At 38.8% G+C, this 25,133-nt stretch overlaps 1 protein-coding gene across 8 annotated transcripts in view; it reads left to right on the top strand.

Moving 5' to 3' along the window:
* The window catches only part of NUMB (NUMB endocytic adaptor protein), a 198,533-nt gene that overhangs the window by 70,607 nt on the left and 102,793 nt on the right, over positions 1-25,133 (top strand). The gene's annotated exons all lie outside the window — the stretch shown is intronic.

Below are 25,133 nucleotides of genomic sequence, written 5' to 3'. Positions count from 1 at the left end.
AGTAAATTGCAACATTTAATTATTGTTATTATAGGCCAAATAAATATATGACACTGTGTGGCTAGACTTAGAGATCTGTGTTGACTATAAACTACAGCTAATAAAGTTAAATCAGGTTAGATATCGACTAAGGCACAACTGTCTAATTTCCTGAGGTATTGATTGAAGCTTACTTGTAAGCTTGTGAAACAGTTTCGGTCACAGTTCCAAGTGTGGTAGCCTCTTTCAGATTGCAGGCTACCAGCCAAAATGTCATCTCATCTGAAAATCTATTTCTCTTTCAAATGTTATCATGGAGAGCTGGGTGTTATTAGAGCCTTTTGCGTTCAGCTTTTTCACTCATTCACAGTTTTAGTTAGGACTCATAATTGCAGGGGACAGAAACCCATTTTAAGGGGGGAAAAGTTATTGGCTCAAGTAATTAAATAATCCAGTCAAACCTGATATAGCACAGATTTAGGGGCAAGGATGACTTTCAGGGGCTTTTACTTTGATTCTGTATTTCTCAGCTCTGTTTTTCTTTGCCTCTTGGCCTTACTTCTCCTGAGATGAGCTTTCTTCAGATAATCAAGGGAAGATGGTTGCAAGCACCTCCAGTTCACATTGGTTGTATAGTTGCAATCCTACAGGAATCAAGATAATATTTCCCCATCATGTAAAAAAAAAACAACAAAAAAACACAAAACCCTGGGGAAGACTTTGGACTGGCTTGGGTGATTTAGTTAATGTTCCCTGCACTTACTCCTCTTCCATATATACACAAAATGGGTAGGAGTAGTTCCCCAGTAGAATTGGTAGACAGATGTACAACAGTCTTCCAGGATTATTTTATAATAAAATATTTGAGTAGAACCCAATTCTGTGGACAATGGTAGTCTTTTCATCTCTTAGGACATTTAGTGGGATTGCCAAAAAACTACAACTCCTCCCACCTCTACCTGTTGGTATCACTTGATTGCTGAATTACCTGTATAAATAGTTCTCAAAATGTGCACCATCTAGGGGCTTGTTAGTAATGCAAATGCTGGGGCCTCATCCCAGACCTACTATGTTAGAAACCTTAGGGGTGAGGCCCAGCAATCTGTACATTAAGCCATCTAAGTGATTTTTATGTATGCTAAAGCTTGAGAACCACTGACCTATATCATGGATCCTCACAGCTGTCTAAAATAGAATGAATCATTGTTAGAGTAATTAGTGATTTTATTATTGACAATCAATAATAAAAATAATTAAATAGTAAACCCTTGACAGATGCAACTGAAAATGATTTTTTCTTTTTCTTTTTTTTTCCTTTTAGATATTTGTGTCCCATGTGATGGAAATGATTTTTTAAAATTTAAATTTTTGCAAGATTATTATCTGTATAATTTCAGTCATTTCAGTTCTCTTTAAGGAGATGCAGTCATCCAAAAAAGAAAGAAAAAAAAAATCCACTGAAAAGGATTTTTTCATTGCCATTTATACACCAGCGAGACCAAATATGTTTATACACGATGGTTTAATTCCTTATACGGTCCTATGAAATAGATCATAGTGTTGTATCCCCATTATTGCTGAAAAGAAAACCAAGGCTGAGAGAGGTTTAAAAAGTTGGCCAAGGTAGAGTATCTAATATAGCAGAAAAATAGAGTTTGAATGTATATTCAACCTGTATCAAAAATAGAGGTTGAATATATTCAACAAGCCTTATATTGAGGGCCTATAGTGTTTTGAAACCTGTTTTAAGTATCAAGAGTATAGAAATACTTAAGACCAGCCAGGTGTGGTGGCTCATGCCTGTAATCCCAGCACTTTGAGAGGCCAAGGTGGGCGGATCACCTGAGGTCAGGGGTTCAAGACCAGCTTGACTAACATGATGAAACCCCGTCTCTACTAAAAATACAAAATTAGCCAGGCGTGGTGGCATGTGTCTGTAATCCCAGCTACTTGGGATACAGAGGCAGGAGAATTGCTTGAACCTGGGAGGCGGAGGTTGAAGTGAGCTGCGATCATGCCACTGCACTCCAGCCTGGGCAACAGAGTGAGACTCTGTCTCAAAAACAAACAAACAAAAAAAAACTTAAGACTTTGTTTTTGTCCTCAAGGAACTCAGTCTTATAAATAAGACAGTAGGGTAATGATTTCTATAACAAAGGTATCTCAAGAGTGATTTGGGAATCAGTGGGGGGAACATCTGACTTTGCTTTGGAGGATTGGGGAAGGCTTCAGAGAAAGATTGGATCTTTGATGTTCGAATAGATAACATGAAAAATTCCTTTGATAAATACAAAAATCTCACTTTAATGTTTAATAAAATTTCAAAATAAATTAATTACTGTTTCTAAAAGCAAATCAAAGCAATGATAACTTTGGAATGTTTTTTCAAACTACATTTGCCCTCTATTCCAATATGCTAATATGTTTTTGGAGGAGGGGCTCCTCTTAGCACTTAATAATTTTAAAAGTCACATTGTATGCCGTGGTTTAGATATACCATAATCTATTCAACTAGTTCCCATTTTTTGATAATTAAGCTTATAATTTTTACTATCACAAATGGTATTACAATGAACATTCTTTTACATTTGCCTTTGTGTACTTATATTATGCCCTTAGTATAGCTCCTAGAAATAGAATGTTGGATCACATATTTCTATTATGGATTAATATTTTTTCTTTTCTCATCTGTCATTTTCCTTTATTTTTTAAAAATGTTCTTTACATGTTATGTTTTCATAACATGGGTTATGTTATAGTGTTTTTTGGTATATTTCATTTTTGTAATAAGTATATAAAATGTAGATTAAATTTTTGGTGGTCTTTTGGTATATAAACCTATAGGATAAGGTGGTGCACATAACCTGTGTGTTTCTGAAAGTATGGTTTAAGTATGGTTTAATGAAGAGGAATGAATGCAAGTGGAAATCAGGAGGTATACATTATTATCCCATTTTAAACAGTGACTATTGAATTATATAATTTCAAAGTCATTTTCTTCATGTGTGTACTTCCCTGTGTTTGAACATGAGAATAGTATTAACTTTAAACTTTTGCCCTCCGTATAAAATGAAGAGATGGGCCGGGCACGGTGATGCACGCCTATAATCCCAGCACTTTGGAGGTTCGCGCCTGTAATCCCAGTGCTTTGGGAGGCCGAGGCGGGCAGATCACAAGGTCAGGAGATCAAGATCATCCTGGCTAACACAGTGAAACCCTGTCTCTACTAAAAACACAAAAAATTAGCCGGAGGTGGTGGCACGCGCCTGTAGTCCCAGCTACTCAGGTGGCTGAGGTAGGAGAATCGCTTGAACCTGGGAGGCGAAGATTGCAGTGAGCTGAGATCGTGCCACTGCACTCCAACCTGGGTGACAGAGCAGGACTCCGTCTCAAAAAAATAAAGAGAAGATATGTATAACACAGAGACCAGAGACATTAAATGATATATTCAAGGTTTTTTTGTTTTTTTTTTTTTAAAGATGGAGTCTCGCTCTGTCACCCAGGATGGAGTGCAGTGGCGCCATCTTGGCTCACTGCAACCTCAGCCTCCCGGGTTCAAATGATTCTCTTGCCTCAGCTTCCCAAGTAGCTGGGACTACAGGCACGCACCATCATATCCAGCTTAATTTTTTTTTTTTTTTTTTTTTTTTAAGACAGTCTTGCTCTGTCGCCTAGGCTGGAGTGCAGTGGTGCCATCTCGGCTCACTGCAAGCTCCGCCTCCCGGGCTCATGCCATTCTCCTGCCTCAGCTGCCCTAGTAGTTGGGACTACAGGCGCCTGCCACCATGCCCAGCTAATTTTTGTATTTTGTTTAGTAGAGACGGGGTTTCACTGTGTCAGCTAGGATGGTCTCGATCTCTTGACCTCGTGATCTGCCCACCTCGGCCTCCCAAAGTGCTGGGATTACAGGCATGAGCCACTGCGCCCGGCCCATTGTATTTTTTATTAGAGACGGGGTTTCACTATATTTTGGCCAGGCTGGTCGCCAACTCCTGACCTCAAGTGATCCGCCCGCCTCAGCCACTCAAAGTGCTGGGATTACAGGCGTGAGCTACCGCACTCAGCCTCAAGGTTTTATAGTTTGAAGGTGGCTGGTTAAATATATACCTGTCAAGTTTCTTCTTTAATATTTGATTTACAAATGATTAAAAGTGTAAAACTGAGTTATCAGATCCACAATAAAGAAACAGCGTTGATTTTTAAATTAGATCAGCCATAAGCCTAGCTGAAAAAAAAAAGCAACTTTATTCTATATAAATAATTTATTCTAATAAACACCAGATTTACTTTCTGCTATAATACAATCATTAAAAGTTTAAATTTATTTGACTTTTTTAAATTAAAAAAATTTCCCCACAAGGAAGTTATATCTTACAAGGAAAAGTTTTCCAAAATTTTAGTTTTAGTGATAAGGTTTCTTCTATTAGCATTCTTAATATATTAGTCCATTCTCACACTGCTAATAAAGACATACCTGAGACTGGGTAATTTATAGTGGAAAGAGCTCATGCCTGGGATTACAGGCATGAGCCACCGTGCCTGGCCCAGAACTTTCTGAAACGAAAATGTTCAATATTTATGCTATCCAATATGGTAGCCATTAACCAGCGAGCACTTGAAATGTGGCTAGTTTGAGGAACTGACGTTTTATTTTATTTTTTTAGAGACAGGGTCGCACTTGGTCACCCAAGCTGGAAGTGGTATGATCATAGCTCACTGCAGCTTTGACCTCCTGGTCTCAAGTTATCCTCCTCTAATAGCTGGGACTATAGGTGCATACCAGCTAATTTTTTTTTTTTTTTTTGGTATTGACCCAATCTTGCTTTGTTGCCCAGGCTGATCTCAAACTCCTGGGCTCAAGTGATCCTCCTGCCTCCCAAAGTCCAGAATTATAGGTGTGAGCCACTGAGCCTGGCCTAGAGATTTAATGTCATTCCATTTTAATTAATTTAAATCAAAATAGCTACATATGACTAGTGGCCTTTTTTTTTTTTTTTTTTTTTTTTTGAGATTGGGTCTTGCTCTGCAGCCCAGGCTGGAGTGCAGTAGCATGATCTCAGCTCACTGTAACTTCTGCCTCCCAGGTTCAAGCGATTCTTGTACCTCAGTCACCGGAGGTCTCTTTAATTGACTCACAGTTTAGCATGGCTGGGGAGGCCTCAGGAAACTTACAGTTGTGCCAGAAGGGAAAGCAAACACATCCTTCACATGGTAGCAGGAAGGAGAAGTGCCAAGCAAAAGGGGAAAAGCCCCTTGTAAAACCATCAGATTTTGTGAAGTTTTTTTACAAAAAAAACTCCCTTGTAGCACTTCAATATCCTTTCTTATCCTTTTCTCTACCCCTAAAGGGGATACGATACCATGACCTATTTCACAGTATTGTGTAAAGAATTAAACCATCGTGTATAAACATATCACTTGCTATCATGAGAACAGCAGCATGGGGGTAACCGCCCCCATGATTCCTTCCCATGACACATGGGGATTATGGGAACTACAATCCAAGAGGGGATCAGGGGATCAGGGTAAAGACACAGCCAAACCGTGTCACTTAATAAGACACCTGATAGATTATCTTGTATTATTTTTCCTTTGCCTTCTTACAATCTCAGTGATTAGAATTGGGCTGAAAACAATACATCAAATTCTCAGCAAAATCCTTATGGGTTGCTGGATACCGAGGGCCTTTAAGATCTTTAGACTTCACTATATAGAACAAATTTTGAATGGGAATTTTCTTTATTTCTATTGTGTTTTGTTTTTCTGTCAGAATTTTCTGGTAGTTAAGGCTAAGGGACTTTTTTCTTGCAATCAGGAGCCTAAGGGAGAGTTATTCAAAACCTTTTTTCTTTGTGGTATGTGCTTACCAGGCAGAGTAGTCGCTGTATTCCAATAAGAGAACCTTTTGCCAAAACACCCACTAGAGCAGAAAACTGACCTACTTAATGCTGACAAGTTAAAAAAAAATATCTGGAATTGGAGCAGCATTGGATCAACTTCTTTCTCTGGTGGTGTATGGGTGGGTAGTAGTAGAGAAAAGGATAAGAAAGGATATTGAAGTGCTGCAAGGGAGTAAGTAAAAAGTAAATAATTACCTGCAATCTATTCAATTAAAAGCTATATATCTGTTGCAATTTGAAGGTTTCTGAAATACAGAAGTTCTTTGTTTTTTGAGATGGCATCTCACTATGTTGCCCAGGCTGGAGTGCAGTGACTATTCACAGATGCCATCATAGCATGCTATAGTCTCAAACTCCTGGCCTCAAGTGATCCTCCTGCCTCAACAATAGCTGAGACTACAGGCTTGCACCACTGATCCTGGTTAATAGCAGTTCTTCTTAAATCACTTTGAACTATTAAAAAAAAAAAAAAAAAGAGGCTCCTAGGACTTTCATGGTAATATTCTAGAAAAGCCCACTAGTTAAGGTTGTCAGCCAGCATTTTATCAGTGTACAATACTTCAGAATCTATAGATATTGAAATAAAAGTACTTATTTGAAGTAACTGTGGGCCTTAACTATCAAACTCATTTTCTCCATTGCAACCAGTTTTTCAGTTACTCTGATCATTACTACCATCTAAGTTTTAGAGCTGTAGCTTTCATTACAGAAACCACTAGTGGGCAGGCACGATGGCTCACGGCTGTAATCCTAGCACTTTGGGAGGCCGAGGCTGGCGGATCACTTGAGGCCAGGAGTTGGATACCAGCCTGGCCAACATGACGAAACCCAGTCTCTACTAAAAATACAAAACCGGGTGTGGTGGCATGTGCCTGTAATCCCAGCTACTTGGGTGACTGAGGTACAAGAATCGCTTGAACCTGGGAGGCGGAGGTTACAGTGAGCTGAGATCATGCCACTGCACTCCAGCCTGGGCTACAGAGCAAGACCCAATCTCAAAAAAAAAAAAAAAAAAAAAAAAAAAAAGGCCACTAGTCATATGTAGCTATTTTGATTTAAATTAATTAAAATGGAATGACATTAAATCTCTAGGCCAGGCTCAGTGGCTCACACCTATAATTCTGGACTTTGGGAGGCAGGAGGATCACTTGAGCCCAGGAGTTTGAGATCAGCTTGGGCAACAAAGCGAGACTCTGTCTCTACAAAAAAAAAAAAAAAAAAAAAAAGAATTAGCTGGTATGTACCTATAGCCCCAGCTACTCGGGGAGGATAACTTGAGACCAGGAGGTCAAGGCTGCAGTGAGCTATGATCACACCACTTCCAGCTTGGGTGACCAAGTGAGACCCTGTCTCTAAAAAAATAAGATAAAATAAAACTTCAGTTCCTCAAACTAGCCACATTTCAAGTGCTCGCTGGTTAATGGCTACCATATTGGATAGCATAAATATTGAACATTTTCGTTTCAGAAAGTTCTGGGCTAGGCACAGTGGCTCATGCCTGTAATCCGAGCTACCCAGGACGCTGAGGCAGGAGAATCGCTTAAACCTGGGAGGCAGAGGTTACAGTGAGCCAAAATTGTGCCATTGCACTCCAGCCTGGGCAACAAGAATGAAACTCCATTTCAAAAAATAATGATAATAATAATAATTACAGTTATTTGGCCGGCCATGGTGGCTCACACTTGTAATCTCAGCACTTTGGGAGGCCGAGGCAGGAGGATCACTTGAGCTCGAGTTCAAGACTAGCCTAGGCAACATGGCAAGACCTCATCTCTAACAAACAAACAAACAAAAAAGCCAGGCCTGGTGGCACGTGTCTATAATCTCAGCTACTTGGAAGGCTGAAGTGGGAGGATGGTTTGAGCCTCGGAGGCAGAGGTTGCAGTTAGCCAAGATCATACTGTTGCACTCCAGCCTAGGCGGGAGAGCCAGACCCTATCTCAAAAAAAATTATAGTTTTTTAATTTTATGCATGTATTTCTTCTTTCTTGTATGTATTCTTGATTCTTTCCTGTGTTACTGTGCTTCCATCTGGAATTATTTTCTTTCTTCATAGACTGCACCTTTCTTTTAGTGTAAGTCTATTGGTAATGAGTGTTCTATTTTTGTCTGAAAGCATTTTTAGAAATTTTGTCTTAGGCCAGGTGCGGTGGCTCACACCTGTAATCCCAACCCTTTGGGAGGCTGAGGTGGGTGGATCACGAGGTCAGGAGATCGAGACCATCCTGGCTAACACAGTGAAACCCCATCTCTACTAAAAAATACAAAAAATTAGCCGGGCATGGTGGTGGGCCCCTGTAGTCTCAGCTACTTGGGAGGCTGAGGCAGGAGAATGGCATGGAGCAAGACTCCGTCTCGAAAAAAAAAAAAAGAAATATTGTCTTAATTTTAAAAGGATAGTTTTATTGGGCATAGAATTCCAGGTTGGCAGTTCTTTTCTTTCAGCATTTTAAATATATCATTTTATTGCCTTCTGACTTCATTGTTTCTATTTTATTTATTTATTTTTTTGAGACAGAGTCTCACTCTGTCGCCCAGGCTGGAGTGTGGTGGCATGATCTTGGCTCACTGCAACCTCTGCCTCCTGAGTTCAAGAGATTCCTTTGCCTCAGCCCCTCCCTAGTAGCTGGGACTATAGGCACGTCCCACCATGCCTGGCTAATTTTTGTATTTTTTGTAGAGACAGGGTTTTACCATGTTGGCCAGGCTGGTCTCGAACTCCTGACGTCAGGTGATCTGCCCACCTCAGCCTCCCAGAGTGCTGGTATTACAGATGTGAGCCACCATGCCCAGCCCCCCATTGTTTTTATTAGAGAAGCAATGTCTTTGGTTTTTAGCAGTTTTCAGTAAGATGCTTACTTGGTTTTCTTTCATGCTTTTTATGATTTTCATCATTTAAGATGTTTCAGGTCCATAGATCCTCTAGGATCTGTAGCTTGATGTCTTTTGTCAGGTTTGGAATATCTCTTCTGATAGTGCTTCTGTCTCATTCTTGCAGTTCCCTGTGGGATTCTAGATAACTATATGTTAGATCTTTCTCTGCATCTCATATGTCTCTCATGCTCTTTTCTGTATTTTCTATCTTTTTTTCTTTGTGCTCCATCTAGATATTTTCTGTTGACCTTTTTTCTAGTTCAGTTAATATTCAGTCTGCTATTAAAAGCATCTGCTATATTGTTTTATATTATGTATTTTTTAGTTCTTGATTTTCAATTTAATTTTTTTTGTTTTCATAGATTCCAGTTCTCTGGTGAAATTCTCATCTTGTCGTCTATTTTCCTGAACATATTAATCAGATTATTTAAAGTCTGTGTGTGGTAATTAACAATGTCTGGATCCCTGGATCCTCATTTGATCTTTCTCTCTTTTTTTTTTTTCGGAGACAGAGTTTCAATCTGTCACTGAGACTGGAGTGCAGTGGCATAATCTCAGCTCACTGCAACCTCTGCCTCATGGGTTCAAGCAATTCTTGTGCCTCAGCCTCCCAAGTAGCTGGGATTACATATGTGTGCCACCACACCTAGCTAATTTTTGTATTTTTAATAGAGACAGGGTTTCGCCATATTGGCCAGCTTGGTCTCAAACTCCTGCCCTCAAGTGATCTGCCCACCTCAGCCTCCCAAAGTGCTGGGATTACAGGCATGAGCCACTGTGTCCAGCTCCTATTTGATCTTTTCCTATTGTCTTCTTTTTTTCTCTTGATTTTCAGTCATTTGGTTCTGTCTCCTAGCATTCCTGGTCATTTTAAAAATGAATGTCAAACATCATATATGGGAAGTAATAGAGGCTCTTTATGATGATACTGTTCTCTAGAGAGGATTTGTTTTTCTCCTCTCTGATGGTAGTTAAAAGTAGGAGTAGATGACGTTGTTCCAATATGGGCTTGAGATGATCTGAGGCTTTGTTTTATGGTTCTCAAGGGCTGGTTTAAATCTAGTTTCCACTTCAAGAGTATTGTATTTCAGAGGTACCAGAGGTACCTAGGGTATGTGTCAGGGCCTCTCCTTCTTGTCAGGCCTTGGACTCTTAATTTTTCTGTGAGACTACCTAAAGTTCTGCTTACTTTTTTTTTTTTCTCTCTATAAAAATAGGCACTTTGGCTGGGCGCAATGGCACTTTGGGAGGCCAAGGCAGGTGGATCACCTGAGGTCAGGAGTTCAAGACCAGCCTGGCCAACATGGTAAAACCCCGTCTCTACTAAAAATACAAAAATTAGCCAGGCATGGTGGCATGCGCCTGTAATCCCAGCTACTCAGGAGGCTGAGGCAGGAGAATCGCTCAAACCCAGGAGGCGGAGGTTGCAGTGAGCCAAGATCGTGCCATTGCACTCCAGCCTGGGCAACAAGAGCAAAACTCCATCTCAAAAAATAATAATAATAATAAAAAGCACTTTGCCTCCACATGTTGGGATTCAGTAAATACCCCGAGGGCAAAAGCAATATAGCATGTCCAGGCTGTTTTTTCTGTGATTGCTTTTTTTCTGGGATTTTAGCCCCGCAAATCTGCCTGTCTTGGTAGCTATGAACCCTAATTTCTGTCACTGTGAGGTTTCCAAAAGCTCTGGTTTGAAGCTGGTTGCCCCAGCAGAAAAAAAGTAGTGGAGAATGTCAGGCTTAACTCTGCATTTTATTTTTCTCTGGTATTTTGGCCTATCATATCTTACTTGCATTATTTATTTGTTTTTATTAATTACTTATAATTATTTATTACTACTTATTCATTTTTTAAACAATATTATTAAGAATTTATAATAAAACAATATTAAACAATTTTAAGCATATTTTAATCACTGCAGTAAGGAAAACATATGAGGATTCTGCCTTCATGCAGCTTGTATTCTTGTAGGGAGGAGAGGTACCTTTATTTAAAATTGTGATAAGGAGACGTACAGAGTGTTATGAACTTCTTATAGTGGTAGCTGGCTTAGCTAGAGTGGGGGATGGTCAAGGACAGCTACTTTGAGGAAGTGATATTTGAGCAGAGCTCTGAGGATGAGTAGAATTAACTTAGGGAAAAATAATGGGTTGTTAGAACTATGTATGGCTTAGAGACCTTGAAGGGAAAATAAGCATGGCAGGTTTAAAGCATCAAAGAAGCTTGGTCTGATGGGCAAGGGCTAAATCGTGCCAAGCTTTATAAGCCATATTAAGGATTTTCTTACCTTTTTTTTTTTTTCTTTTTCTTCCAATTCTGTTCTGATCATTGGTCTGACTCTAATATACCTTCTCTTCAGTGTTTTCTCTCCCAAGACAGAGATATTTATCTAGTTATTTATTCTATAGAAATATATTAGGTACCTTTCATAGACAAGGTTCTAAATTAAATACTGAGGTTGATTAAAGACAATGTGGAATGTTGCCTTTAGATTTAGACAAACCTGAGTTTAAGTATTTGTCGTCTTACTGTGTTTCTTTGGAGCAGTTATTTAATATCTCTGAACCTGAATTTTCTTGCTGATTAAATACTAACAATAAAAGTGATAATAGAAGAATTAAAAGAGCTAATTGAGGCAGAGTGCGGTTGCTCTCGCCTGTAATCCCAGCACTTTGGAAGGCTGAGGTGGGCAGATCACTTGAGGTTAGGAGTTTGAGACCTGCCTGGTCAACATGGCGAAACCACGTCTCTACTAAATACAAAAATTAGCTGGGTGTGGTAGCACGCACCTGTAATCCCAGCTACTTGGGAGGTTGAAGCAGGAGAATTGCTTGAACCTGGGAGGTGGTGGTTGCAGTGAGCGGAGATCGTGCCACAGCACTCCAGCCTGGGTGACAGAACAAGACTCTGTCTCAAAAAAAAAAAAGCTAGTTGATAAATGTGCCCAATCAATGGTGGTGCTTATTACTATTATCATACAACTATAAAACACAAATTCTACTTTCAGGGTACCTAAGATCTATGGGATCATGGTATACACCAATAGTTACAATGTAACAAATAGTATAAGAAATGAAAAAAATTGGTGATTCAGAGGGAAGAGTTATTACATTCAGACTTGGGGGTTAAGACTATTTAATGATGAAAGTGACATGTGTGCTAGAGTAGGAACTAGCTTGTCATTAAAAAAATTTAGTGTGACATGTAACTATCTCAGTCATAAACCTTTACATTTTATCAGGCTAACAACCAAACTTTTGATTTGTCCCCTTCAACCTGCTCCTCCTTCTGTCTGCTGCATCTCACAATAAATGGCAACTCCATTCTTCTGATTGCTCAGGTCAGCAATCTTAGAGTCATCTTTCACTCTCACAGTGTATTTCCAATTCATTAACAAAATCTTGTTAGTTGTACCCATAAGATATGTCCAGAATCCTACCATGTGCAGAGGTCTTGGAAAATGACTGTGGATGATTGTAAACCTACTCATTTGGCAATTTCTGTTGCAGCTAGGCTTCAGATGTGGTTTCTCCTGGAGCTCGGGGCACAAACAGAAGTGGACCGTCTCCCTGACATACCTCTACAGTTATCACTCTGGTCCAAGCCATTGTCACCTCTCATCTGGATTAATTTGATAGTTTCCTTACTGGTTCCCTGTTTTATGATCTGTTTACAATACAGTAGCCAAGGTGATTCTTAAAAAACATAAATCTCATTATTCCTCCTCTCAGAACCCTTTAGTAGCTTTTACCTTATTAGGAACAGAAGCCCAAGTACTTGCAATGGCCTCTGAAACTTTCTGAAACATTCAGCTTTCTTTCCAACCTCATTTCCTCACCTCCCTTCACTTAGTAAATTGTACCCACATCATCTCCTTGTTACTCCTCTAACACTGCAACTTCCATCTTAAGGACTTGTACACTTGCCTCAGGACCTGTACACTTGTCCCTTCCACCTGGAGTGCTCTCTTCCACCTATGTACTTGGGCTTGCCCTCTTACTACTCAACTGCCTTTAGATCTGTTTGCTCAAATATAACGTAACAAATGAAGCCTTCTCTTAACCATTTATTTAGAAGAGCCGCCTCCTTTCTAGCCTGTTCCCCAATCCCAACGCTTTCTTTTCTCCAATCCTACTTGATTTTTCTTCATATGTCTCAACATATTATGTATTTGTTTCTTCATTATTTTGACAATCTCTCCAAATAAAATGCAACTACCATGAGGGTAGAGGGTTTGTTTCATTCTCTGCTATATCTCTATAGAAGAATACCTATCTTGTAATTGGTTGTCAATACATAATTTGTTGAATGAATGAACATGTTTTCTGGTTCAAGTAATAATTTTTTTACAAAGTTCATTAAAAATCATTTTAGAACTAAATTAAAAAGCAACACTTAGATGCTTTCCCCTGATGAAGGAGGAGGAAATACTAGTTTTTTTGAGAAATGATGGCCGGGCGCGGTGGCTCACGCTTGTAATCCCAGCACTTTGGGAGGCCGAGGCGGGCGGATCACGAGGTCAGGAGATCGAGACCACGGTGAAACCCCGTCTCTACTAAAAAAAAAAATACAAAAAATTAGCCGGGCGTAGTGGCGGGTGCCTGTAGTCCCAGCTACTCGGAGAGGCTGAGGCAGGAGAATGGCGTGAACCCAGGAGGCGGAGCTTGCAGTGAGCCGAGATGGCGCCACTGCACTCCAGCCTGGGCGACAGAGCGAGACTCCGTCTCAAAAAAAAAAAAAAAAAAAAAAAAAGAGAAATGATTTTTGATAAGATTTAGAAATGTGAGTTGCTTGATAGTTCAGGTAGTTGAGTTAATTGGGTAAAATGCCATATATAAAGGGCAAATGTATATGGTTCCATTTCTCCTTGATCATGGAGAGGTCTTTTTGGCCACCTCTTTGAATCTGGTGGCAATTTTTAAGAAAATAGACTTTATTTTTAAGAGGAGTTTTAGGTTCACAGCAAAATTGAGCAGAAAGTACAGAGAGTTCCCATATTGCTTCTGCCCCAATATAGGCACAGCCTCCCCACTATCAACTTCCAGCACACATCTTTATTACCCAAAGTCCATAGTTTACTTTAGGGATAACTCTTGGTGGTGTACATTCTCTGGATTTGGACAAATACGTAATGACATGGTCTGCCATTATAGTATAGTACAGAATAATTTCACTGCCCTAAAATTCTGTGCTCTGCCTGTTTATCTTTCCCAAACCCCTTACCCCTGGCAATTTCAGGTCCTTTTACTGTCTCTAGTGTTACATTTTCCAAAATGTCATGTAGTTGGGGTCATACAGTATGTAGCCTTTTCAGATTGGCTTTTTTAACTTAGTAATATGCATTTAAGGTTCCTCCATGTCTTTTCATGGCTTGAAGCCTTATTTGTTTTTTAGCACTGAATAATATTCTATTTTCTGAATGCACCACAGTTTATTTATCTATTCACCTACTGAAGGACATCTTGGTTGCTTCTAAATTTTGGCAATTATGAATAAAGCTGTTGTAAACAACTGTGTGCAGGCTTTTGTGTGGACATAAGTTTTCCACTCATTTGGATAAATACCAAGTAATGTAATTGCTGGATTGTATGTGAAGAGTATGTGTAGTTTTGTAAGCAACTGCCAAACTGTTTTCTAAAGTGGCTGTGCCATTTTGCATTCCCATCAACAATGAATGAGGGGTTCCTGTTGCTGGAACTGCTTCTCAGAATTTGGTGTTGTCAGTGTTTTGGATTCTGACCATTCTAGTGGGTGTGTAATGGTATCTGATTGTTTTAATTTGCAGTTCCCTCATGACATATGATCATTTCTTTTCATATGCTTATTTACCATCTGTATTTCTTCTTTAGTGAAATATGTTCAAGTCTTTGCCGATTTTTAAATCAGGTTGTTAGTTTTCTTACTGTTAAGTTTTAAGAATTTTTTGGTATATGTATGTGTGTGTGTATATATATATATGCGTGTATGTGTATATATATATCTCCAGGCTGGTGGCAGTGTTACGATCTCAGCTCACTGCAGCCTCCACCTCCTGAGTTCAAGCAAATCTCCTGCCACAGCTTCCCAAGTAGCTGGGATTACAGGTACCCGCCAACACAGCTGGCTAATTTTTATATTTTTAGTAGAGACGGGGTTTCGCCATGTGGGCTAGGCTGGTCTCGAACTCCTGACCTCAGGTGATCTGCCCGCCTTGGCCTCCCAAAGTGCTGGGATTACAGGCGTGAGCCACCATGCCTGGCCCTATATTTTGGATAATAGTTTTTGTTGTTGTTTGTTTGTTTGTTTGTTTGAGACGGAATCTCTCTCTGTCACCCAGGCTGGAGTGCAGTGGCATGATCTCGGCTCATTGCAACCTCCACCTCCAGGGTTCAAATGATTCTTCCGCCTCAGCCTCCCAAGTAATTGGGATTACAAGCATGCACTACCACGGCCAGCTAATTTTTGTATTTTTAGTAGAGATGGGTTTCATCATGTTGGCCAGGCTGGTCTCAAACTCCTGACCTCAAGTGATCTGCCTGCCCCCCTTGGCCTCCGAAAGTGCTGGATTACAGGCATGATCCACTATACCCAGCCTGGATAATAGTTCTTTATCAGACATGTTTTCTGCAAATACTTTCTGCCAGTCTGTGGCCTGTCTTTTCATTCTCTTGACAGTATCTTTAGTAGAGAAGAAATTTTAAATTTTAATGAAGTCCAGCTTATTATTTCTTTAATGGGTTGTGCCTTTGGTGTATATTTTAAAAGTCATTGCCTTACCCAAAGCCATCTAGATGTTCTCCTATGTTATCTTCCAGGAGCTTTATAGTTTTACATTTTACATTTAGGTTTGTGATCCATTTTGAGTTAATTTTAGTGAAGGATGTTAAGGTCTGTATCGAAGTTCTTTTTCTTACCTTTTTTCTTTTTCATTGGGGTGTCCAGTTACTGCAGCACCATTTGTTGAAAAAGACTATCTTTTCACCATTGTATTGGCTTTGCTCTTTTGTCAAAGATCAGTTGACAATAACTAACTAAATAAATATTTTTATTTATAGAGATGGGAGTCTCACCATGTTACCCAGGCTGGAGTGCTATGGATTCACAGGCACAGTTATAGCACACTGTAACCTCAAACTCCTGGACTCAAGCAGTCCTCCCACTTCAGCCTCCTGAGTATCTGGCATTCCAGGCACACTCACCATACTCAGCTCCAGTTGACTGTGTTTATGTGGGTCTGTTTCTGAGTTCCATTGATCTATTTGTCTGTATTTTTGAAATGCCATACTGTCTTGATTACTGTGGCTTTATAGTAAGTCAGTCTTGAAATTAAGTAGTGTATTGAGTTGGCTATTCTGGGTCTTTTGCCTCTCTTTATAAACTTTATTTTTATTTTTTTTCCATATAAACTTTAGAATGAGTTTGTCAGTATCCACAAAATAACTTGTTAGGATTTTGATGAAGTTGGGAAGAACTGACATTTTGACAGTATTGAGTCTGCCTATTCATGAACATGGAATGTCTCTCCATTTATTTAGTTTGATTTCTTTAATTAGTTTTTCATTTTTCTTGTGTAGATTTTGAACATATTTGATTAGACTTATACTTAAGTATTTCATTTTTGGAGGGTGCTAATGAAAACGGTATTATGTTTTAATTTCAAATTCAGATTGTTTATTACTGGTATATAGGAAAGTGATTGACTTTTATATATTAACCTTGTGTCCTGTAACCTTGCTCTAATTGCTTATTAATTCTGGAAGTTTTTTCATTGATTCTTTCAGGTTTCCTACATGGGAAGTCTTGTCATTTGTGAACAAAAACAGTTTTCTTTCTAATTTTCCAATCTGTGTTAAGTTTTATTTCCTTTTTTTTTTTTGTCATATTGCATTAGGACTTCCAGTATGATGTTGAAAAGGAATGGAGGGAGGAGACATCCTTTTCTTGTTCTTGATCTTAATCAGAAGGCTTCTAGTTTCTCACCATTAAGTGTAATGTTAGCTGTAGGGTTTTAAAAATGGATGTGCTTTGTCTTGTTGAGGAAGAACCTTTATGTTCCTAGTTTGTAGAAAATTTTTATCATGAATGGATGATGGATTTTGTTAAATGCTTTTTCTGCATTTATGGAGATGATCATGTGATTTTTCTTTTTTAGCCTGTTAATATGATGGATTATATTAATTGACTTCCACATGTGAAACCAGCCTTGCATACCTGAGATAAACTGGACTTGGTCATGGTGTATAATTCTTTTTATATGTTCTGTTTTCAATTTGCTAATATTTCTGGTCACATTTTTTATTAATAGCTTGGTTGCATCCCTTCATGGCATGCTGATCAAATACTGAGTTAAAACTTTGAAAAATGGCATATATGTTGTATGATAGAATTGAAGTCTGATTTTTTTTTTCTACAGGCTGGATTGGCCAAATCTAGCAATATGGAATTTAATATGCATTATATAAAGATTTTTTGAGAATCAGTTTAATATGCATAATGACACACATTACCTGAGATTTTGATTCCAGCTCTGCTACTTAGAAGCTATGTTACCTTGAACAAGTTATTTAATCTCTTTATATCTCAGTTTCTTCATCCATAAAATGGGGATTGTTGTAAAATATAAAAGAAGTAATAAACATAAGGCTCTTAAAATAATAGCTGGCACATAGTAAGGGACGATGAAATGTTATCTGTGATTATTATAAAATTCTGTACTTGAGTGCAAACAAACTCAATTTTTTAGGACTTGACTGATATGATTTAGGACAACTAAGAAAGACTAGATATCTTAGTCTTTTGTTGATTTTCAAGTCAAGGAAATGATAGTGTGACTTGGATAGGATAAAAGTTAATGTAGGCCAGGCTGACAAGTCATTTATAATCTCTTGAAGCCAGAGGCAGCACCTTAGCAAATAACTTAAAGGTTAGAAGAACAAGGTTTCTAGGCCAGGCACGGTGGCTCACGCACTTTGGGTGTCCGAAGCAGGCGGATCACCTGAGGTCAGGAGTTCGAGACCAGCCTGGCCAACATGGTGACACATCGTCTCTACTAAAAATACAAAAATTAGCTGGGCATGGTGATGGGCGCCTGTAATCCCAGCTATTCAGGAGGCTGAGGCAGGAGAATCGCTTGAATCCGGGAGGTGGAGGTTGCGGTGAGCTGAGATCATGCCATTGGACTCCAGCCTGGGTGACAAGAGTGAGACTCCGTCTCAAAAAAAAAAGTTACTGTAACTTAAAGGGCTAAAAAAAGTTTCCTAAAAAAGTATTTGGTTAGCAGTTCTGATGTTGCCTATGCCAATCTCCCACTATAATAATTAGAAGGAAAATAAACATTTAATATTTCTGAAATTGAGATGGATGGAAAACCCTTTGCCAGAATCTAGGAGAAATATTCAATTACTTATGAAATAGAAGGATCTGGACAGAGAAAGACCCACCATTCCCAGATTTTGGCATAAGGTTCTCTGAAAGAAGGAAGGAAAATATATTATGTCTTTCTTTCCTTTGGGCTATCCTTGGACCTGTAGACATAGGGTTGGCACCAAGTGGAAAATTGGGCGGCTATTCTTCTTTGCCAGTGACTTTCAAGCCTAAATAAAATATACAAAAGGAAGCTTTTGGCCAGGCGCAGTAGCTCACACCTGTAATCCCAGTGCTTTAAAAAGGCCAAGGTGGGAGGACTGCCTGAGGCCAGGAGTTTGAGACCAACCTGGACAACATGGTAGAGAAAAAATTCTCTACGAACATTTTTTTTAAAAATTAGCTGAGTGGCTGGGCGTGGTGGCTCATACCTGTAATCCCAGCACTTTGGGAGGCCAAGGTGGGCGGATCACCTGAGGTCAGGAGTTTGAGACCAGCGTGACCAACAATGGTGAAACCCCGTATCTACTAAAAATACAAAAATTAGCCGGGCGTGGTGGTGCATGCTTGTAATCCCAGCTACTAGGGAAGCTGAGGCTGGAGAATCACTTGAACCTGGGAGGTGGAAGTTGCAGTGAGCTGAGATCACACCATTGTACTCCAGCCTGGACAACAAGAGCAAAATTCCATCTCAAAAAAAAAATTAGCCAAGCATGGCGGTGTGCACCTGTAGTTCTAGCTACTTGGGAGGCTGAAGTGGGAAGATCTATTGAGCCCAAGGAGTTCGAGGTTACAGTGAGCTGTGATCCTGCCACTGCACTGCATCCTAGGTGACCGAGTAAGACCCTGTCTTTAAAAAAAAAAAAAAAAAAAAAAAAAAAAAAGCTTTCCTTTCTCAGTGAGACCGTTCTGATACTGCAAATTATGTTTCTTCCTCCTGACCCTGATATTTCTAAACTCCTTTACCTTGTTCAAAATTTTTCTACAGCTTTAAGCTTTTATGACTAGCTATATAATTTACTTATGTTTATTGTTTGTCTCCCACACAACTAGAATGTAAGTCCCATGACGGATTTGTTCACTGAAGTATCCTAAGCACCAAGAACAGTGCCTGGCAAGCATAGACACTCAATAAATATTTGTGAGTTGAATGAACAAAATCTGAGGCTAAAGCCCAATATATTATACTGGTAAAAGCATAGCAGCTTTAATTGAAGACAGGGCAGGGACTTATAGTTCTACCTACTGGGTCCTGCCCTTGCACCTTGTGGCATCACTACAAGGAGCACAGTTTGAAGCTACCTTACAAGTAATGATCTATGAGGTTGCTGGCATAGGGTTCACCCATTTCATTTTATCCCTTCTTTCCATATTACCCAAAGACAGTAATTCCTGGGAAACAGCTGGGCCTGGGTGGGGTGGTGGTAGATGCTTGCAGTGGCTATGGAAAGGTTCATTTTTTATGGGAAATATACTTCCTAAGTTATAAAGCTCTATTCCAATGTCAGTGAGAGAGAGAATCCTGGTTACAATTTTTATGACATCAGTTGAGAATGTCATACTAATGTTTTATAAAAAACAAAATAAGAAAAAATCAATAAGGATAGGGATAAAACCCTAAAAGTATAAACAGAATCAGATGAACCTAACTGTATTTCAGCTCCACTTAAAGATAAGTAAAATGGTATACTCTTAAACTCAAGATAAACAGAAATATAAACAATAATGAATATGTAAACAATGATGAATTATGCAATATAATGAATGAAATATAATGAAATGAATATAACATATATTGAAGATATATAATACAATGAATATAATGAAATGAATATTGAAATATAAACAATAGTGAATCCTAGTTTCTAGGCTTTTCTTTTGTAGTGGTATGAATTAGCAATTTTGAAACTGTTTTTTGTCAGTTCTAGGACTGAACAAATTAGTAAGTGTATTGAGGATAATGGGAGTCAAGTTTTTTCATTGTTGGAGAAAGGAGTTTTATATATGGAAAAGAGAAATGGCTGGAATGAACCCTGTGATGTTGGATTTGAATTGGAAGTTATGATTTTTAATATCTATTCTTATCTATGTAATATATTATTAATCTTATTTAAATATTAAATATCTATATAAATATAGATAAATACACATATATGTATATTTTCATATAGATATACATATATAGGCACATATATATGTGTATGCATATACACTGACATATACATTTTTATATATAATATATATATTTATATTCGAGCTTTGTTTGCTAAGAGGACCCAGAAGCAATTACTTTGCCTCTTTTTTTTTGAGATGAGTATTGCTCTGTCGCCCAGGCTGTAGTGCAGTGGCATGATCTTGGCTCACTGCACCCTCCACCTCCCAGGTTCAAGTGATTCTCCTGCCTCAGCTTCCCAAGTAGTTCAGATTATAGGCTCCTGCCACCATGCCTGGCTAAATTTTGTATTTTTAGTGGAAACATGGTTTTCACTATGTTGGCCAGGCTGGTCTTCAACTCCTGACCTCAAGTGATCCTCCCACCCCTGCCTCCCAAAGTACTGGGATTACAGACGTCAGCCACCGAGCCTGGCGACTTCTCTTCTTTCTTAACCCATTTGTGCTGCTGTAACAGAATACCTGAGACTGGGTAATTTATAAAAAACACAATTTTATTTTCTCACAGTTTTGGTGGCCGGAAAGTCCAAGATCAAGGTACTGGCAGGTCCAGTTGTCTGTTCCGGAGAAGAGGAACACAGTGTCTTCACATGGCCAAAAAGTGGAAAAGCAAGCTAGCTGAAACTGCACGAAGCCTTAATCCCATTCAGGAGGGAGTAGCCCTCCTGGCCTAATCACTCCTTAAGGGCCCCACCTCTTAGTACTGTCACATTGGTAACACTTGAATTTTGGGGGGGACCTATTCAAGTCATAACACCCTGTAACAATTAACACACATAACTAAGAACATATTTCAATATGGACTGTAGACATATATTAAGTTATTTTTTGAGATGGAGTCTCACTCTTTCTCCAGGCTGGAGTGCAGTGGCGCAATCTCGGCTCACTGCAAGCTCCACCTCCCGGGTTTAAGCGATTCCTCTGCCTCAGCCTCCAAAGTAGCTGGGATCAGAGGCACACACCACCACGCTAATTTTTTGTATTTTAGTAGAGAAGGGGTTTCACCATGTTGGCCAGGATGATCTTGATCTCCTGACCTCGTGATCCGCCCGCCTCGGTCTCCCAAAGTGCTGAGATTACAGGTGTGAGCCACCGAGCCCGGCTGTTATGTAGTAACTTTAACATTGGTACTGATTTGCTTAGCTATATTATGGTTATCTAAGCAAATATTCTTGTTCCTAGGAGAACATACAAAAATATTTAGGACTAAAATAGGATATAGTGTGTTTGCAGTTGACTCTCATATGGTTCAGAAAAAAATGTATGAGATGGACCTGATGCGGGCTCACGCCTGTAATCCCAGCACTTTGGGAGGCCGAGATGGGAGTCCAGGAGTTCAAGATCAGCCTGGGCAACATAGTGAGACCCCATCTCAAGAAAAAATGAACAAGAAAGAGAATGATAAAGCAAATCAGATGAAATGTAAATAATTGATGATCTTTGCAAATTTTCTTTAAATTTGAAATTATATAAAGTTAAAAATTTACCTAAAATTTTTTCATATATCTTAGTTGTAATCCAACTTGACTTCATTTATAGAATTCACAGAAATGACAAAAAATTATTTAAAGAAAGTAAAGTAGCAAAGGAAATGCTGATCATGCAGAAAAATTTCAAATTGTTGGCATACAGAGAAGAACTTGATTTTTTTGTTTGTTGTTCTGTCATTGCATAGTAACCTGAGCACCTCATGTTCTATATTTATTTGCTTTAAATATTTTTAAAATAGGTAGTTCAAAGATTTCATAAACATTTCTTATTTATTAAGTTTTCTTAGGAAGGGGCACTTTGTAAAAATTAGATGGCCTTTGTTGCAGACAGTTGTACCCTTTTATATCGGTGTTAATCCATTAATCCTACTCATGTGGGCAGAGCCCTCATGGTCTAATTATCTCTTAATGGTCCCCCCCCCCACTACCATTACAATAACAATTAGATTTCAACATGAGTTTTTGGAAGAGACAAACGTTCAAATCATAGCAAACTGCAAGCACAAGAATATGGATGAATTTCACAGACAATATTGAGTGAAAGAAACCAAACAACAAAAGGATAATATTGTATGATTCTTTTTAATAAAATTCAATATAGGCAAAACACATCATGATGTTAGAAGTTAATTAAGATAGTGGTATCTTTGGTAAGGGAACAGGAAGTGACTGGAAGCAGGAACATAGAGGAGCTTCTAGGGTGCTACTAATGTTCTGTTTTTGATCTGGATTCTAATTATGTGTGTTTCTTTGTGAAAAGTAATTGAGCTCTACACTTTGTATGCTTCTTTCTACATACGTTATACCTTAATAAACTATTTTTAAAAGGATTTTTGTATCATATGTAAATCTGTTACTAAGGACACTTTTAAGTGTATTTTTCATAAAATGCATTTGTTAAGTTCCTCTTTTGGAGGTGGGAAGAGATGTGGACAAAAAATTAGGCTTCCTGTTATTGGTCAGCAATATGTAACTCATTTCACATCCCTTTGTGTCTTACTGCCGTAATTCTTAGAGTTAATTTTTGTGTCCAGTTATACTTGTTCACTTTATAAAATATTAATAAGTGAATGAGTGAATAGTCTTATTTTAAGTCTGTTTTTTAATTTTTCAAATTTCTTAGTGTAGAATTCTAAGTACAGTATTTGAAGGTAAATGGCAATTGAAGATATGGCTATTATTGTTAAATTCCTTTTTGAAAATGTTCTAGGGCCAGGCGCGGTGGCTCACGCCTGTAATCCCAACACTTTGGGAGGCTGAGGTGGGTGAATCACGAGGTCAGGAGTTCGAGACCAGCCTGGCCAACATGGTGAAACCCCGTCTCTACTAAAAATACAAAAAATTAGCAGGGTGTGGTGGCCAGCACCTGTAAACCCAGCTACTCAGGAGGCTGAGGCAGGAGACTCCCTTGAACCCAGGAAGCGAAGTTTACAGTGAGCTGAGATCATGCCACTGCACTCTAACCTGGGCGACAGTGTGAGACACCATCTCAAAAAAAAAAAAAAAAAAAAAAAAAGAAAAAGAAAATGTTCTATTAGATTAATTTAGTACATTTTTATTAGCCACCTTCCATTTTAGTGACACCCAAGAGGCAATATATACCTCCATACTAACAGAAGGAAAACTTTTTAGTTTAAGTTGTTTTTATATTCAGAAGTTAGAGTTGTTGGAATTCCACTTTTCAAATGCTGCAGTTTCCATGAAGTCTTTTCTTGTTTCTTCTGTCAAGTCAGTGATCTTATCCCCCTCTTAAGGTATGTTGCAATTTGTGCCTCTCTTAAAGCATTTGCAGTATTTTGTCATACAGGCTTTTAATATTCCTTTTCTTGATTATGAGAACCTAGAGCTTAGAGATTATGTCAGTAATTTTCTGTACTCCTCTTAATACTGAGTATTGTGACTGCGTTACACACAGTAGGTTCTCTATCAATAGTTTATCCTAATTGCTGTGTTTCTTTTCTTTTTTTTTTTTTTTTTTTTTGGAGACTGTCTTGCTCTTGTTGCCCAGGCTGGAGTGCAATGGCACGATCTCGGCTCACTGCAACGTCCACCTCCCGGGTTCAAGTGATTCTCCTGCTTCAGCCTCCCGAGTAGCTGGGATTGATTACAGTCACCCGTCACCATGCCTGGCTAATTTTTTGTATTTTTAGTAGAGACAAGGTTTCGCTATGTTGGCCAGGCTGGTCTCAAACTCCTGACCTCAGGCGATCCACCTGCCTCGGCCTCCCAAAGTGCTGGGATTAACAGGCGTGAGCCACTGTGCCCGGCCTGAATTGCCATGTTTCTACCTTGAATACCATTTCATTGTTTAATTTTGCTTGTGTAATTTTCTTTGTAAATCAAATATTTAATATATAGCTGAATAGATAACTCTGTGACCACTTTCCATTTTTGAAAGCCAAATCCCAGTTCTGTAACTGTCATTCTACAGTATTTATCCTCTTGCCAGCCACATATTTTCTTGGGGACAGAAATAAATATGCAGAACAAATTCGAAGCCAAGTTTGTTTGTTTGTTTTTTTAAACACTTTGCAGAAACTACTGTTTGCTACAAGAAAATAAATGGAATTTTTTGTTTAAGTTCATGTGAAAATGGAAATAAATATAGGACTGTGGGGTTAAACATGGAGATTCTCTAGAGTGTTCTGAGAAGTTTCCCTTACATTCCAGTGATCTCTGGGGTTCATTTTCCCTACAACTTTGACAATATGTATGTCTCTTTCTGTTTATTTCTTGTAAATATTCCTTCCTATCAGTACCACATGAATCCATCGTTTTTTTGTTTTTTTTTTTTTTTTTGAAACAGGGTCTCACTCTGTTGTCCAGGCTGGAGTGCAGTGGCGTGATCACAGCTTGCTGCAGCCTTGACCTCCCAGGCTCAAACTATCCTTCTGTCTCAGACTCCAGAGTAGTTGGGACCACCATACCTGGCTAATTTTTAAGGTTTTTTGTAGAGGCGAGGTTTCCCTATGTTGCCCAGCTTGGTCTTGAACTCCTGGGCTCAAGTGATTCTCCTGCCAAGGCCTCCCAAAGTGCTGGGATTACAGGCATCGGCCGCTGTGCCTGGCCCAAATTGATACTTCTTGACACAGCTCTTCCTGTTTTGGGCCCCTTGAATACTAATTACTGGTCTTACCAGAGATATGTGTAGAATGGGATTTGTGGGAGTTGCTCTCAATAAATAACAGTATCCTATTTGTCTCATTATATATATATATACACAGTATTTTATTTCAAAGATCGAGTAATTTACCTGTAGATATTTGAGTTTTATATAGGGGAATTATTTGTCATGTATTAGAGAAAATTGTGATTCTGCATTAGTGTGTGGATCTTATAGTTGCTGGAGTAACTTGGAGTGATCATCTTCAGTATA

Source organism: Nomascus leucogenys, chromosome 1a (genome assembly GCF_006542625.1).
Source record: "Nomascus leucogenys isolate Asia chromosome 1a, Asia_NLE_v1, whole genome shotgun sequence".
Lineage (NCBI taxonomy): Eukaryota > Metazoa > Chordata > Mammalia > Primates > Hylobatidae > Nomascus > Nomascus leucogenys.
This window is presented reverse-complemented; position numbering and strand designations above follow the sequence as displayed.